Source organism: Colias eurytheme, chromosome 21, assembly GCF_061535395.1.
Source record: "Colias eurytheme isolate Ceu_HAF_F1 chromosome 21, ilColEury1 Martin Lab GWU primary, whole genome shotgun sequence".
Taxonomy (NCBI): Eukaryota; Metazoa; Arthropoda; class Insecta; order Lepidoptera; family Pieridae; genus Colias; species Colias eurytheme.
Window position 1 is genome coordinate 7,632,829 of NC_143000.1, and position 17,089 is coordinate 7,649,917.

At 32.7% G+C, this 17,089-nt stretch overlaps 1 long non-coding RNA gene across 1 annotated transcript; it reads left to right on the plus strand.

Annotated features, from left to right (window-relative positions):
- Positions 1–2,723: 2,723 nt before the first annotated feature.
- LOC149899291 (uncharacterized) lies at positions 2,724–4,117 on the plus strand. Its single transcript, XR_016457966.1, has 3 exons — positions 2,724–3,179; positions 3,306–3,367; positions 3,442–4,117. It is a non-coding gene; the product is annotated as an uncharacterized LOC149899291 (long non-coding RNA).
- Positions 4,118–17,089: the final 12,972 nt, after the last annotated feature.

Sequence of the window (17,089 nt, forward strand, 5' to 3'; positions counted from 1 at the left end):
TGACCCACCGTAACGACGACACATAGCAGTCGCTGGAGCCGAAATCGGCAAGGAGCGATTATTTTATTTTTTTATTTTTATCTTGTTGTAATATTTCTGCCGTAGGTACCTAATGATAAGAATTTCTCTAACAAATGAACCTTGAATAGTTCACACTAGAAGTGCACTGATTTGCTGAATATACAAACACCGTATCACGTAGCAAAACATATGACGTAGCTATCGACTCTGATTAATAATAATTGATCTAGAATCTAAGGTCTCTGACCCTATAGTTCTATTTGCAGCCATGTAAACAAGTCTTAGTAATGTGTTAGGTATGCTAGGCTCTTTGCCGGTAATTATGAAAGCTATTTGTGATATTCTTTCATAACTATGGTTATTCTTGGTTGCCACTCTGTTTTAAATAGAATGCTGGGTATATTGACCACATCAGAGAGTTATCTCTTTAGGAATATACGATGTCTTGTATATTTCATAATAGAAATCTACATGAAAAGTAAAAGTTTTGATGTAGACTGTCGATTTGAAGTTCGTTATCACAATTAAAACAAACAAGCAAACATATCTTTAAATGCAATTGGTATTGGGTTCACCAAGACTTCATAAAGTATGAAGATTGTAGTTGTACTGCTTAGTTTGTTAAATAACAAGATTCTTATTGCAAAATATAAGTAGACGAATTCACGTAGAAGTTAAGGGTATAAAAACAAGTTGGCTATAGTTTTAACACTATTGTTCATACGATCGCCAAGAACCTAAACTACGAAGCTACTTCTATTAAATAAAGTAAGAATTATCTTAATATTTTAACATTTTTCCTCTACTGTGATTATGACAAATCAAATAACTTCAATCTATAAAGGTTCAAACTTAGCCGGACAGATGGCACTGAAGCATGAAATAGGCAATTCTTGAATGATCGTCGGTAAGAATTAAGCATTGCAGGCAATCAGTCGGATCGGCCATCCGGTTATATTAAAGTGATGAACCATTGTTGAGATGTTTTCCATTTCCGATCGCTTATTAGGTTAGCTAACCTAATAAGCTATATGAGATTTGCTAAGCGAGGGGTATTGCAAATCAATTGTGGTTCTCTGTGTACAGATTGACAATTTAACAATTAATATTATTATGTATGTTGCTTAATGTTTTTGTCACAAGTCAAAGACCGGGCTTATATTAGTGATGTGCCATAAGAGAGATCTATCAGTGATCAGCAATAGACAATTATGAGCTGATAATGCTGATTGTTGATGATGATGATGTTGTTTTCCTTCTTCTTCTATCCTTGCCTTTTTTCCATTTATTTAGGATCGACATATCCAACACAAATTCGTATTTATAGCTATTATTTCATATTTCTGGCAATTATTTTTAAACCTGTAATAGAAAAATATCACGTTTAAAATTACTTTGTGTTTTTGCTGTTTCCTTCTTTGCTCATATGATTATTATTTTGTATATTGTATTTATGTACGAATTCTTACTATATTAACAGTTATTATTAAATTTAGTAATACTCCATACTAATAATATAGTCTAAATGCAAGTCACGTGCAATTATGGATATTGAATGGAGTAAACATCAATTAGTTTAATTGCATAAATATAACTTTATGTATACATTTAATATAATTATAATCGCCTATAGGCGCCGCGGGAAGGCGTCACTACATAAGGCTCCATTCATACTTTATAATATTATTTTTATTTTATTATTAATTTATCATACATTAAGATGCAATTATATTCATAAAATCATTATTATCGATAAAGCATTGATAATACATTCCATAAGTTCCAATAATTTATTAAACCACATGCTATGTATAATAATTTATTGAGTTAGTTGTACATGTTCATATTGTACATAATATTACTAACCGACTTCAAAAAAAAGGAGGAGGTTATCAATTCGGCCGGTATGTTTTTTTTTTTTTTTTATGTATGTACACCGATTACTCCGTGGTTTCTGAACCGATTTACGTGATTCTTTTTTTGTTCGATGCGGGATGGTGTCGAATTGGTCCCATAAAAATTTTATTCGGATAGGCCCAGTAGTTTTTATTTTATAAGCATTTTTGTCTGTATTTGTAAATGTTGCAAGTGCAAGTTTGAAGTCGGTTGTTTTTAACGCAGTTATTGACTTGTTAATTATTATGAATAAATACGGAGATGTTCAATGTTGAGAACTTTACCTTCAGGAAATAAAACCACCAATCCAAAGACGACCAAGGCTACTTAGGGACTTAAGCATTTGTAATATTAGTAGGGATTAAATACAATTTAAATATCAAATGAATATAAAATATATATAAGCCTAATATCTCCAATCTACTTACAAGTCAGAACACATGCATCACAGCGGATGCAGCGCGGCGTGATGTGGACAAAAGTGCATTGTCTCACAGCCTTGCGTTTGATTGGAGACACCGGATTGTTGCCAGATAAATTTATAGCTTGACTAGTCTTTTCTGAATTGGATTATACTTATTGATACTGAAAATGAGAAAAAATGATTGTTTGTCTGCCTGTCACGACGCAAAGCAGCGACTTTATTGTGTGCTAGAACACTCTCTATATCGCTAAATTGGCGATTTAAGGTGATGAATTAATTTTTCTAACATTTACGGCCCTTTTTAAACCTTCGTAATTTTTATATTATTAAAGTTGTCGTGATGAAAATTCTTGACAAGAAAGTTCAATAGTAACACAATACGTCTACCGTTCTAGAAACATGATTCCATGATATTTTCTCGATAGAAAAAAAATACAAAGTTCTCATTGTTATTTTTTTTTAATCTCTGGCATCTTCAAAATAACAAACGTAAAGTTACGACTTTTTGGATATTAACTATAAAATATACAACCTATACGTCTACCGTGTTAGAATTTTGAAATATGCGATGGTTTTGAAATAAACAAGAAATACTTGAAATTAGCGCCTGACCAGCCAATATAGCGAGAGCCGCCCTGTACCTTCCTACCCCGATCGCTGCACGAGTCATTCCCGCTACGGCCGTCTCACGGGGAACTTGTGTCGCTCGCGCAATCGTAACAAAGGGTGACAACACGATAAGACAAAATGAGACAAATGGGGACAATAAAGAAAATAAGAAGAAGAAACATAAAGGTTGGAGGAAAAAGAATGCTTACAATTGGAACAAATTAATGAAGTAAGTTGGTTTTATTTTAAATTTGATGATAATTGTATTATAGACGATGTTTGATATGTACCCCTGTTTTAAGTACATAACGAATGTGTAAGATTTTTTCATTTATAGCATAAATAATCTTTTCAGAAATCCGGAATCCAGAAGGAAAATAAACCCACTGATTGTTCACAATGTGAACCCACTCCTTCGTAAGTACCTTTATTCAGTCAAAAATGTATGTTATCAACGCTCTACTGGTTTTATCGCATGATTCCATTTTTAGCAAAAAGCAACAAAGTGCAAAGAAATAAAAAATCATGGTGAACTTAGTGGAAGTATGGTGGACGTAATATGGAATTATGGAATAGGAGCTCGTTGGAGTAGTATTATATTTTAAAAAAATACGAAAAAATTTCAAGAATTTCTTAGTAGGTGGTAGATAAGTATGTTGTATAAAGAATTTGATGTTGATATTTATTTCATTTATACTTACTACACCTGTGCGGGAAATTGCTTAGTACTAAAACCGGTTTATATTCATATTTACATAGTAATGTGAGTTTTCATTTCGAAAAATTTTGTGTAAGTATATTAAATTGAGTTCCTGGGTGATCTGGAAACACAATTGGGCCCGGAGGATGGCGCTGCAGTCACTCCTCCTAATCACATGAACCGATTTGGATGAATATTTGTGTGCACATTTCATTGTTGTGGGATGATTGGTTGATTCGTTTTCACATTAGCTAATATTATGTATTTTTGTTGTTAGAAAGTAAACTTAATTTAATGTTTATAATACATTATTATTGGTATAAATAAGCCAGTGTTCGTCTCACATTGCTGTACCTGCCTACCTATCCTACCAGGGCCTAACTTTGTTCTGGCTATTTTATTTTGATTATTTGTAATGAATAATTACAATTATAATAGAGTGCAAAAAATAAATACATGCGTCAATATATTTTGTGTTTTTTTAAAACAATTTTTTTATTTAAAAAAATATCATTCCGACCGCGGCTTTGCCCGCGTGGAATTAGGTTATATCGTGAATCCTGTTTTATCCCACAGAAGTGTTCAGTTCCTAAAAGTATCCTATGTGTAAATCCAGGCAATTAGCTATATTTTATCAAAATTGGTAATGTAGTCTTGACGTGATTAAGTAACAACTAACAAAAAAATATACAAATTAACATCCAAAGTTTCGCATCAGTTTTACTGTATTAGCGATATCTTCCACTCTTGACTTTGACTGAGAAGAATTAGGGTTTATAACTTCTTTCAGAAATAGTACCTTTCATTTCTGGGCATGATGTAATATCTACGTCAGCATCAAATTCTATCTAAATCAATTCAGTAGTCCGCGTAATTAGGTAACATTTCATTTTTTCAGAGTAACAATATTTTTTGTTATTTTAAAGATTATTTATAACCTGTATTATTTTGTAATAAAGTAAACATTACGAAATAATAATAATTAATAATTATTAATAATGTCTAAGTAGTTGTTAAAAAGAAGATAATTTTGTGTTCATAAGCAAGAAAATAAAACCAATAAATCAACAATTAAATATATGTATAACAATATTATAACTGTATGACGACTCCATACATGTTTGTCCCGAGTCGGCCAGCGGCAGCGCGGCGAGTATGCAAGAATGACTTCGCGCACACCCGCGTTCGCGATAGCGAGCTATTAGACTCCGCCCGCCAAGCAGTGGATTTTTTTTTGTGTATCGTCTTAATACGCAAACATGTAACATTCCAAAACTAATTTAGATAAGTATATCTATGATGCTACATCAATGACGATGTATGGTCGCGTGATACATGCTAGTTGAGAGGTTTTCATTTTTTCTAGAAAATAACATATTTAAATTACTTATATAGTTTTTATTTTATTACGATGTGGTTATAAACTTTGATTAATCAATTAACTCCCATTTCATGTTACGTTATCAGCTATAAATTATATTTAAACGCAATTTACTTACACATAATAAAAACATTACGTGCGTGTGTCTAATCTCGTATAACTTGAAAATAAATCTTGGGTCACTAACTCCATAACTCGTAATTAAGTTGAATAAATAATTAAACTTGCAGCTGTATCGCTTTATCTTGAAAAGTTAGCCTACAATTTTCAAAATATCTCTTAATCTCTTTGTTTCTATTGTTTCGACCATATAAAGAAAATTTCTTAAATGCACGGTCCCAGTAATTTTTCATTAAGAAGTAAAGATTACACAGCTCAACAAAAAAACAATTTTTTTTTGTTGCCCTGGATATTTCTACAGATTTATATAATTCAAGTACCCAGTTTGCGAATGTAATCATTAAAAATATTTAATTGGCTCTAGTTTTTTTTTAATTTGGATTTCCATATATTAAATTTTCTTACGGCCCTTCAGAATACGGCTTAATAACAAGTGTTTATTTTTTGGTGAATTATGTTTTCTGCACATTTATTCGCTCAGACATAACCCTATTCTATAAAACTGGCTGTAGAATATCAGAATAATACATGATTTCTGTAAAAAAATCATTTTTATGAACAACAATGTCCGGTTTGTATAGAGTTGAAGAAACCCAGTAGCACTTGGTCAGCAAAGTGGATAGGTATACGAAATTCCCTTGATGTTTTTATTAATAGAACTAGACAAAGCAAATTAATTAGGAATAATTAATAAATATGAGAATTTAGGCCTTTGAGGGAATCTAGAAGTATAAGAAGAATACCCGACGGCCCTATAGGACGGGCGTATCGAAAATTGATAAAAGATGGAAATTTAACAAAATTTTATAACTGATGCGGAATGTAAATTATGGAGAGATATAGTATTGATAAATTTAAGGTAAATTTAAAACACCAAATTATAAAGAAATTGCACAACAGTTGTTAAAAAACTTCATTATTTTATGAGCAATTACGAACATAAAGCTACACTTTCCCACAGTCTTCTGGTTAGATATCCAGTAAATCTGCGAAATTTCTGTGAGAAACAGGAAGAACGCATCGAAAAAGAAGTAAAAATTATGGAATAAAGGTACCAGGGTATATGGGAACGTCACATGATGGCAGATTCCTGATGGTCCATAACAAAAGTATTGTCCCAAAATTAACTAAGAAGAGAAGCTTATAAAATCTATTTCCTTGTACTATTTCATAAGTTTTAATGATTTTTCTCTATTTTTATATCCATTTGAATTAATTAAATACTAAAACAAAATAATTAGTAAAACTTTGTAATAAATAAATGATGTTAAACAAATATACCTTCTATTTCATGCTGCGTTTTAGAGTCTATAATCAGAAAATTAGGATTAAAAAAAAACTAGAGCCAATCTACCAAAACCATTAATAGTTTTATATATAATATATGCATTAAATTATTCAAAACCACTTTCACATCCAGGGCAACAAAATCATTGTTGACCAGTGTTATCATCGTTATTGTGACATTGCAAAACAAAACACAAACCAGGAATAAAATAAATAATTTAATAATTTAATTCAAACGTTACATCAAGCAAGAGCTTGATGTAACGTTTGAATTAAATATTTCTCGATTTGGCAATTACGTAAACTTTATTGAAACGAATTTTGGGCCAATTCGATAACGCTTTCAGTTTAATTATACCTATCCCTTATAAAATTTATTATTTGTAAGATTGTTTACTTTTTATAAGGTTAGGTGAGGTAAATAAAGCTCACGTTTGAATAGGGGTTTTCTTACCTACGCCAATTACTTGTAGGTAACTATCTCGATTCGATAAGGTTTTTCTTACCCCCGCCAATTACGTGGTGTATATTTAGTAATCTGTGCCATTACACATAATATCCTATTTCTTCTGTAAAGTCCCCTCGATTCATTTAACCTCATTCCTAAACCTTAATAATATAGCTGTAAATAAAATATTAAAAATCTTGTTGACATCCTGCAAATATACACAGATATTAAATCTTATAAACAACCTTACCTCAATTCTCTTATCTACACTAATATTATAAAGAGGAAAACTTTGTTTGTTTGTTTCATTGTAATGAATAGGCTCATAAACTACTGGACCGATTTTAAAAATTCTTTCACCATTCGAAAGCTACATTATCCACGAGTAACATAGGCTAGGTTTTATCTCGGAAATCCCACGGGAACGGGAACTATGCGGGTTTTTCTTTGAAAACGCGGGCGAAGCCGCAGGCGGAAAGCTAGTAGTACATAATTTAACAAGAAATACCAATTTATTTGCATCCTTTAAAACGATCAGATCATTAAGAAGAATTAAGTTATTAAGTTAACTAGTTACATAACGATCACATTGTCCTGTTTATGATATAGAACCTGTTTTAGCAGTATTGGATACATGTATTGCAATAATATATTGTTACATATTGAGTTACATTTCGTACATTTAGGCGAACCTAGTTTGCGTAAAATTTAACATATAGATTTACACCAATGTAGGCGTATTTAATTACTAGCTTCAGACAAGTTTAAGGATCTAGGAATGGTTTGAAGATGATTCATAGCAGGGCAGAAACGAAAAATTTTAAGGGTTTGCATTGCATTACTGTGTGCTAGCGTCTTCACTCGTAGCAGAAGGCTTTTTTATTCCCACTCTTACGGTAAGAGTGGGAATAAAAAAGCCTTTCTTACCATCTTAACAAAATACGATTGTTTTGTTATTGTTATGTGCAAAGACGGCGGCAAGCTATAAAAGTACGAAATGGTGATTCCATAATTGTAATTGCGTGTTACATGGTACGTATAAATATTAATATTATCTTCTTAAGTGTACTTTGCTGTAATTTGTGTTGAAATGTCATGGATTAATAAAGGCTAAATAAATAAATAAATAAATAATGGTACGTATTTTCTCTTTCAAAGGTCCCTTTTAATCGTCGCAATAAATAAGATACCATCAGTACGCTTGCTGCGACCAGATGCGGCCTTGACTCGGTGCGTGCGCGCATCGATGCAAGGGTATGTCCCTTGCGAGTGGGTATTTTTGGCGCATCGCGAATTTATATTGAGATGTCGTTTGTAATAGTTGAAATTGAAGTTTTTGAAGAATATAAAACACGTTTTTGTGGTGGTAATGGTGGGTGGGAAGGTGTTCATTTTGAATATGTTTTAGACAAGATTTTCTATTTTTTTTTGCTTGTTACAATAATCGCTAGAAATAAATTATCACTTTTTATGACTATCGCTTTTTACATAAACCCATTATGTTGATAAAAATCAGTATCTTTGCACGTGACTTTCTTCGCGCAAGACAAAACTTAGCATCTTGATTTAACACGTAATTTTCGATCCATTTACATTGCAATTTCTATCCCTAATGAAATCCATTTAGCCCTTTACCTCAATGTTGCATAAATCCAACTACCACCTCCATTTTAATTGTAATATCCATGCACACATAACGAATGTAATATTATTTATAAAACGAATAAGACCACAAGCGTGTTGTGTAAAACATTAAAATACGGATGCGTTCAGGCTATTTCGGTCCGGTCCCATGGCGACAGTCGAGATTGCTAACGCATACTAAATGCAAGATGCAATTCATGCTTTGAATTAATAGGTGGAAATTACTATGGGTTGTTTATTTTCTAGTTGGGTGGATTCGTTTGTTGATAGTTTACACCAATTTGTATAGGTTATGTTTTGGTGTAAAGATGGGACTCGATCACGATTGGAGTTCTTTTCAAGCTGTTTTTATTCGTCGTTTGCATGGAAATTAGTTTCTGTTTGGAACTGTTCATATAGCTGGCAATTCCGATTGTCTTTTGTTTAGTACAGATTTAATTAGGCCACGCAATTTCTGCTCAGAGAAACGTAGAATCATCTTTTCTGAATATCACCGGGTCTTCATTATTTATAATCTTGAAATCAAAAATTTGCAATACATAAGTTAAAGAAAAGGTTTCATTTGTATGACTTAAGTGATCTTAATCAAGCCTTCAAGGTTAAGGAAAACATATAAATGATAATTTTTATCAGAATTTTTTATATTTAAATATCATATCGGTGTCCACCAATTCTTTTGTCCGATGAAGATCGTCTGATGCGTTTTTACAATCAAACAAAAGATGTCTATTAAAATACAATTTCGGCAGCTTATCAAAATACGAAGAGTCTTAGATTACAAAATAAAATACAGATGGAGCATGTCAATCATTCATCGCCCTTGTCAAAGAAAATACGAAATCAAAAACGAATACGTTCCTCCGCTAGTGCTATAGCGATTCTAGTGTCATGCAATACGTCAAAAGGGGTTTGATATTTAAGTAAAAAAATGCTGTCTTGTGATATTAAAACGCTGTAAAACTTGTTCCCGAAAACAAACAAAAAGATAAAACATCGTTTTACAGATTTTCTGTAGATTATTTGGCTTATTTAATTTTGTATACAAATAATAATTTTACAAATACGAAGGAATTCAAAACTTCAACGTGTGCTGCCAGTATTTTGAAAATGAATTTGCCATTTTTAGGGGTAAAATGGTTAAAAGATATTCGGGGTAGTGCTGTTGGATTTTTCGATCGTGAATGTGATTATTTATATAGTGCAATAAAAGTTCATGGTCATTATTAGATTATTTTAAAAAGCATTATACATTTTTGATGTGAAACATCTATAGGCTCACTTGTAAACCGAATTGTTGACGTGGCGACGCTTGCCATGGCGACGGGTCGCCACGTATGTACTTGTACACACACACGATGTTTCACATCTGCCAGGCGTCCCATGACGGCTCACATTTTTTTTTTGTTACTTTTATAAAAAGCGTCGTTTTCGCTTGCGATTTAATTCATGTGAACTCCATGATGGATATGATGAAAATAAAATGTCCCGCATTCTCGACTAAAAACTACCGCTATTCGCATTCATATGTTTTGAAAAATAAAAACTTTTTTAATGTAATTTATTTAATAAATTTAATGTAATTTATTTAATAAAAATTGAATAAAATTATTTTGTGCATGTATAACTTTAGTAGATAGGTGCTTTATGTAACAAAATAATTTTTACAATATTATAAAATAATAACTATCAAAAACCCGAATTTATATTAAAATAAAAATTAAAACATGACTGCTAATAATTTATGTAGCCTATAACGTCACTACCACCACAGCTACCTTCATAATTCAGATGATTGCAATGACACCTCACAAGTCACAACTCAAAATCGATCCAACAGTTTATACTGCAGGGCGTGTCAAAGAAATATTATACATACATACCTACACTCGAAAAACATAACCCTCTTTCTTCCGTAGTCGGGCAAAAATTTGGGAAATTTTTCATTATCTGGTAACGTACACGCACACAGAAGCACCGTGTTCGTACAGTGCAACGGCGAAATGACAGCACACATAGCTTTTTGGAAATGACGATAAATCATTCGGTTTAGTTCGGCATCGCTCCATCTGTCTTTTATTTTGTAATCTAAGCGAAGAGTAATAACATTCTTTTTATTTTTTAATTGAAATAAAAACAAAATAAGGAAAATACCCAATTTACGGACAATTAAGTCATCTTAAAATTATAAAGCTAAAAGTGAAATCATTAAAAAAGGTCTTCCAATTATTATTAATTATTACAATGTATAAAAATGTCTCGAGTTTTAAGTCAGATCATGAATCGCAGTTTCTTTGAATTTAAAGAAAATTTAACTTTTAACAAAGGAAATTACGTGGTTAATTTTATTAAAGTTTTGTTCAAACAGTCTGTTTTTACGGAGCAATGAAAACGAGTAAACAAACGTTGCTTTTAAACATTCGAAAATAACCTTTATCATCTTAATTAGGTACAAAGTCCGTTCACAAATTTGATATTTTTATAAATTATTCGCTGTTTGTTATTTTATTGTAATCAAGTTAAAAGGATCAATGTCGAAGTCATATTTACATCGCGGTCTCGACAATGCTGCAATGATATTAAACTAGCTACTGTTAATCTGTGGTTATAGAAGAGAAGAGTATACGTAATCTGCCTTAAATTTTATTCTTTCTTGAACTTTAAAATTTCTATCATTTTCAAAATTAATATGACAAGACTTAGATTTTCATGGTAGTTCTTTTTTTCGTCGATATCTACGCTACCGTCTCAAATATCTACTAGGAGACACTGCTCAAGTAGATTATTCATTTTACATATTCTGGGTTAGTTGACATCATGAGACATCCAACTTATAACTTATGTTTTTACAAAAAAAACAATAAGGGCCGATTTTTCAATGCCCAGATAAACAGCTAGATAAACTTTATTCTTCAGTTAACAAAATATTCAATTTTTCAATAGACGAATAGGACTTATCTATCGAATAACTACGTTATTTGAGGAATAAATCTATTTGCCGCTCCAATAGTCCATTGAATAAAAAGGTCTAGAGTGCGTGAGTTAGTAACGTAAGATGTTTCTTCGGAAACATGTCAAGAGTTCCTAGGTAATAAACATACTAAAACCCCGGGCCACTAGGAGGAGCCCCGGAGTGGGGGGAGGGCGGAAATGGGTCCATTTTTTCATTTTTCGCTTAAATCTCAAAAACGGTACATGTTAGAGAAAAACTTGCAAGGAAAAGTTGAAAGGCCATAAAATTATCTACAAGTTGTACCTGAATCATTTTTTCCTATATCCTACCGTTTCTGAGTTATACGCAGTAAAACATGATTTTGGCTCAAACAATTTCCACATCAATCGATCAAAAAATATTTCTTTCTTCCAAAAAACTCAAATGTGCAACTTGTGACCGGTACTGTTAGATTGCTCTTAATTAGTTCTATAATTAGTAAAATAAACACATTCCTCCATGGAAGCCTTTAGGAGGAATCGATTGTCAAAATACTATATTAGGGTAGTTTGAGTTACTGAACTTGATCTTTTTATTTTTTTCTTCCAAAAAACTCAAAAGTGCAACTTGTGACCGGTACAGATAGATTGCTCATAATTAGGTCTGTCATTGATAAAAATACCAGATTCCACCACGGAGGCGTTTACGGGGAATTGAATTTTATTAGGGTAGTTACGATACTTGAACTTTTTATTTTTTTTCTCCAAAAAAACTCAAAAGTGCAACTTGTGACCGATACTGATAGATTGCTCTTAATTAGGTCTATAATTGGTAAAATAAACACATTCCTCCATGGAAGCCTTTAGGAGGAATCGATTGTCAAAATACTATATTAGGGTAGTTTGAGTTACTGAACTTGATATTTTTATTTTTTTCTTCCAAAAAACTCAAAAGTGCAACTTGTGACCGGTACTGTTAGATTGCTCTTAATTAGGTCTATAATTGGTAAAATAAACACATTCCTCCATGGAAGCCTTTAGGAGGAATCGATTGTCAAAATACTATATTAGGGTAGTTTGAGTTACTGAACTTGATCTTTTTATTTTTTTCTTCCAAAAAACTCAAAAGTGCAACTTGTGACCGGTACAGATAGATTGCTCATAATAAGGTCTATCATTGATAAAAATACTAGATTCCACCACGGAGGCGTTTACGGGGAATTGAATTTTATTAGGGTAGATACGATACTTGAACTTTTTATTTTTTTCTTCCAAAAAAACTCAAAAGTGCAACTTGTGACCGGTACCGATAGATTGCTCATAATTAGGTCTATCATTGATAAAAAAACCAGATTCCACCATGGAGGCGATTAGGAGGTATTGAATTTTATTAGGGTAGTTACGATACATGAACTTTTTAACTAACTACCCTAATGAAATTCAAATCCCCATAAACGCCTCCATGGTGGAATCTGGTATTTTTATCAATGATAGACCTAATTATGAGCAATCTATCTGTACCGGTCACAAGTTGCACTTTTGAGCTTTTTGGAAGAAAAAAAATAAAAAGTTCATGTATCGTAACTACCCTGATAAAATTCAATTCCCCGTAAACGCCTCCGTGGTGGAATCTGGTATTTTTAGCAATGATAGACCTAATTATGAGCAATCTATCTGTACCGGTCACAAGTTGCACTTTTGAGTTTTTTGGAAGAAAAAAATAAAAATATCAATTTCAGTAACTCAAACTGCCCTAATATAATATTTTGACAATCGATTCCTCCTAAAGGCTTCCATGGAGGAATGTGTTTATTTTACCAATTATAGACGTAATTAAGAGCAATCTATCAGTACTGGTCACAAGTTGCACATTTGAGTTTTTTTGAAGAAAGAAATATTTTTTGATCGATTGATGTGGAAATTGTTTGAGCCAAAATCATGTTTTACTGCGTATAACTCAGAAACGGTAGGATATAGGAAAAAATGATTCAGGTACAACTTGTAGATAATTTTATGGCCTTTCAACTTTTCCTTGAAAGTTTTTCTCTAACATGTACCGTTTTTGAGATTTAAGCGAAAAATGAAAAAAATGGACCCATTTCCCCCCTCCCCCCACTCCGGGGCTCCTCCTAGTGGCCCGGGGTTTTAGTATGTTTATTACCTAGGGACTCTTGACATGTTTCCGAAGAAACATCTTACGTTACTAACTCACGCACTCTAGACCCCCCTTGGAGGGACTCATTCAATGGACTACAACGGCCAGATAGCGCGTTATTCGACGGTTAGGCGTTTGAGTTGACAACTGATGCGTCAAATTTGGGATATTTTCGTATGTCATAACATAGAGCGTAGAATTATTAACAATTAAACCTCTTTCTATATAATTATTATCAATTAAAATCATATTGAAATTGATGTTTTTGATAGTACTGATGACCATGCCATTGAAAATTTGCCGAACGCTGCCTTTAAGTATGTCGTTTCCATCGTAAAATATATAAATTGAAACACAAATTTAACCAAACTCTTTACTCGAATCAAAACAACAATCAACAATCATAGAAGACAAGAGCAATACAAGACGTGAGTCATAATGACGGTTGTTGACAAATTGCAAGAGTTGACTCTATCCCGCTCTAACCTGACTAATTTAATATGTTTGTTTCGCCACTCCGAGAGCAGAGCTGCCAATATGGAAATATTTGGTCAGATAGTTGTTCATCAAATAAATCACGATTGAAAAATAGGCGAGCCGTTATGAGTTAGATAAATAATTGAATAAATCTATTCGAGGGGTAGATATTAGACTGTTTATCTCGGGATTGAAAAATCGGCCCTAAAAGGACCATTGACGTCATATTATAGTTCACGCATGAAAATATCATAGATTTTAATAATGGGATGACGTCAATGCCCGACTAGGTTGTTAGTTTATTCAAATTTATTAGACACTGAAAAAATCAGCATAATGTAAGTTCTATGCCAAGTTCGAGAGACCTTTGAAGTTTTATCAAACATCGCACGTTTTTAAAATGTAACGTTTAATTTAGCTCCTGCCTAATGGCTGAATTTTATCCAGGCCGTTAGTTAAATGGCGATGTTTAATAAAGGCTATGCTCTTTAAATTGTTCATTAATTCCTTTATGAGGTATCTATGATACCTATTATATGTATACGCCATATTTGTATACGGCCCAAAAACACATTATTTTCACAACGCATTTATCCTCGAACAGAAAAGCGTGTACCTATTATCTCTGACATTTTTATTTCTCACTAGCGGTTCGTTCCGGCCTCGCCCGTGGTATTTACGTTTTCTCTCCATAAGAACCATCCTCGTACTTCAAGGAATAAAAAAAGAATTATCGAAATCGGTCCACCCGTTCAAGCGTGATGCCGTGGCCAAGGGAAATAGGGATTCATTTTTTTATATATAGAGATAATACCTATACTTCATTCCCTTCATATAGAGATAGGGTAATACATATAAGACGTATTTGTTCTTCCACATTTTCATATCCAATACCAATGACTCTATTATACTAGTAGACGCGGCATACGCCAACATCATTGCACTAAAAACAGCGTAATTAATACATACCTACTTACTAACGCACTATATGGCCCTATACTCCGTCCGATCGCTCCGAGAAAGGGAAACAACATGGATGTCAACATACGCCTTATCTGTTATAAGAAAGAGATGAATATAGAATAATTTTTAATTAAAAGAACGTCCAGCCACGACGCTGAAAAGTGCGTGACTAAGTGAAACTCGGGCACTTAGCTGAGTTTTTCTTGCCAAAATAGAAAGCGGGTAACGTATCTAAAGCTTTTTTATACATCATAGTCCAATACCATGTTTGTAACATGTCACTCATCTGCTCTCATATATTCACATAAAAATATTAAAAAATATTTAAATTATAACTCCTGTCGAAATTATACTCGCAAATTTGTAAATCGTTTAAATTTTGGGTATAGTAGAGAAGGAACCGCACATTGTGTATATTAAATATCTATACAATTCTATATTTTCAGGAATTTGTGTCTGAGGTACTATAATATATGTTTTCTATTGGAAAAAATTGTTTATTGTATGGTTGATATATTTTACAGAGTTACTACTATTCAGGCCATATACTGAAAAAAATATCATACATATTTCATCGCCCGGTAGTGTTGTTGTGTTAAATACATTTTTTTCATTATCCTATAAAAATAATAAATAATTTGGAAAATCCAAAAGTGCACGCCTCATAATTTTTTTTTAATAATTATTTATTAATTATTATTTTTGTTTAAGTATTTAATAACAATTAAACCACATCGAATCAGACCCTGAAAAATGAAAGGGTTCTATTCCTGAGCATACTCAAGCGTAAGAGAAAAAAAAAGACTCGATTAGTAAATTATTTCGGTCGCTATCGTGTTAACAAGAAAAAGGATCCGCACATACAGACACACGGACGTCCAAGACAGAACTTTTTTAAACTGTTTTTTAACTAGTTTAAATAACAAAAATGACATCAAAAATATCATGAATGTTAAAAATAGTGTTTTTTCTTAATATGTGTGTGTATGTATTATCTTACAAGTGCAATGTATGATACATAAAGACATTTTAAGTTTGAAAAATCAGATGTTTTGCGCGAAGTGACAGTAGTACCCACCTCAACGCTTCGCTTATGAGGCGTGCAATAAACTACCTATATAATGGATGCACCCTTGAAATTTTATAGACGTCGTAAGGGTTCATACGCACTATGCGGGTAGCCGCATTGCGTTTAGCCGTCCGGCTAACCGCAGGATGCGGTTGCGAATGCGGCCAGCCCACAGACATGTATCAAGATAGACTAAGCGAGTGTATGTACTTCCCGTGTCCAAACTAAGTTTATGAAACTTACTTGACGCTGGCACACTCAGTCCGCGCTTGCAGTTCGCCAAGGAAAGACGTGAAGCTGAATAAAGTAAAATGCCGAATTGCGCCGTTATAAACTGTAGAAACTCCACAGCTGTGAGTGGCCGAGTTAGCAGAGATGTTTCCTTCCACCGGTAAGTAATTTTCTAATCAGAATATGCACTATTTATTTTAAAATCAAATAAAGAATATCTGTGGAAAACGATCGTGACAAACACGGATACCAAATCATACGAAATGATTCGGAATACATTGCGGCTTTTTACTTGGCACGGTAAAGATCGCGTCGTATGATAACAAGCAATGAATAGCGTCTTCTCATTTTTCTGTTCTCATTTTTCTGTCCAATTTTGTGGTTAGTGATGTTCATTTGATGCAACAGTTCTCGATTCTAATCGATTTTATAATCGAACAGAAAAATGATAATTTGAAGGAGAAATTTTTCAGAAAAAAAGGCATAGAATTTTTTTGTCATTTAGTACGACTTGACCTAGAACTTTTAAGTATTTTAATGCAAAGGTACTAAAAGTAAATATTATGACATGGACGCCATTAGTTAAAGTGTCATCTTGGGAGTTTTTTAAGAAAACTCCTTATTGCTTAGACTGTGTTTGTTTTTTCAGTTTTCCAAGTAACCCGAACATAAAAGAAAAATGGATCGATGCAACGGGACATAAAGATTGATTGATTGACAGTTTCATTACTTTCTT